General features: G+C 42.1%; 1 non-coding gene across 1 annotated transcript; it reads right to left on the reverse strand.

Annotated features, from left to right (window-relative positions):
* Positions 1 to 560: 560 nt before the first annotated feature.
* Positions 561 to 679, reverse strand: LOC145401849 (5S ribosomal RNA). The gene has a single exon (XR_013897689.1). It is a non-coding gene; the product is annotated as a 5S ribosomal RNA (ribosomal RNA).
* Positions 680 to 1,907: the final 1,228 nt, after the last annotated feature.

Genomic DNA, 1,907 nt, shown 5'->3' on the forward strand with positions numbered 1-1,907 from the left:
CTTCCAAATTCCTCATCCACCCCCCTCATTCTCTCATTAATCTTTTCACCTCTCTCTTCTTCTCTACATGTAACTCTCTCTTCCATCTCTCAACTTCTTCCACACCTCTATTTCTCATCCATTCATTGTATGCTTTCTTCTTTTGTGCCACAGCCTGTCTCACCTCTTCATTCCACCATGCTGTTCCTTGCACCCCCTTTCGTCTTCTCTTCACACCACACACCACCTCACATGCTGCACAGATTTCTTCTGTAAATATCTTGCACACACCTTCCATATTTTTTAGGATAGCCCTACATTGAGTGGCGAGGCAAATGATTTCCTGTAAAGCAGGAAACCATTGACAACGTTGGGTGGTAACCTTATAACCAACCAACACGTGTTCCGTACGTGACAGCAAGATGGTTGTCGGAGGGTTAGTGCCCCTCCCCGGAAAACATTCATTCATTCATTGCCAGACGCCATGTATCCCAAACGGGGTGGCCAAGGGTATAGAGTTAATTGTTTTACAGGGAGGGGCACTAATCCTCCACCAACCCCACTTGACACGTAGGGAGTTATGCCAACAGCATCTGGTGTTCCCAGGCGGTCACCCATCCAAGTACTAACCAGACCCAACGTTGCTTAACTTCGCTGATCGGACGGGAAGCGGTGTACTCAACGTGGTATGGCCGTTGGCTAAATAACTAAAAATACGAACAAGAAGTTCAGTTGGTGCTGCAGTTTTATTAGATTTTTTTTTTTTTTTTCTGGCCTCATGATTTAAGCACATAATTGTAGATGACGGAATTTGTAAACAGGTAGGTATGCATAATTAATCACCATAACAATGTTTATAATGTACGTATATTTGTGTACATTTATGTTTATGTACATTTATGCTTATTTATATATGTATGCATTTGTTTGTGCTTATGTTGGTGCGTATATAACTGTATTCATATGCATATACTGTATATGACAGGCCATAGGCTATATATTTATGTACGTAGTTCCTTATAAGATTTACAAAAATCTCACTGCATGTAGCTATAATAAACATGCTTGTTTAACGGAATTATGTACATGTGTCATTGTGTTATTCGTGTAGCTGTCTATTGTGTGTGGCCATGTCTTTATTTAATTCGCATAGCTAAATATGAGAGAGAGAGAGAGAGAGAGAGAGAGAGAGTCTTGGGTTGGTCATTAGGTCCATTCTTGACATTTCCCCTAGTCGCACCCTCTCAATTATTTTAAAATTGTCTTCTCTTAGCCACCACCAGTGTATATTCTAAATTGTAAGGTTTTGTACATGAACATAAGAACATAAGAAGAAAGGATAACCGCAGTAGGCCGGTTGGCCATTGCAAGGCAGGTCCTAGAAGAGTAACTGAACTAATAGAATGAAATAGGGATAGCAAAGAAGAAGGCTTTCACCCGCCCTCGAAACCCTCCAGCCGAAGCCCTGTTCAAAATCGCTTACCGGTTACGGAAGTGTTCCTCTCCATTTTTTTTTTTTCTATATATTCCTTTCCTTTGGCCTATGAGAGATTTTAATCTGTTGTTTAACCATCTTGGTTCTGAACTATTCTTTCTAAACCGGTTTGTAGAGATATACAGTAGCTATCTCGGCCCGTGTATTGTATTAACTCATACTTCCCACTGGCCGAACAGCTGCTCGATACCGGACGTAAGTTAATCTCCGTCACCTGAACTACACTCCCACCTACATCCTGCCTCTCACCTCTGACCTAAGCCTCCACAGTGACCTGGCACATATTCCCACCAATTTCCTGCCCCACACCTACAGTATGACCTGAGGTTCCCCACTTACTCGACTCTCCCTAAAGTAACTACTCCCCCCATGGAATACGGTTCTAATATAAGCTTGTAACCCGTCGAAATCTCCTAGACAAAAAGTAGGAACG

Source organism: Coenobita brevimanus, chromosome 56, assembly GCF_032717465.1.
Source record: "Coenobita brevimanus isolate Jiangsu-jjx chromosome 56, ASM3271746v2, whole genome shotgun sequence".
Taxonomy (NCBI): Eukaryota; Metazoa; Arthropoda; class Malacostraca; order Decapoda; family Coenobitidae; genus Coenobita; species Coenobita brevimanus.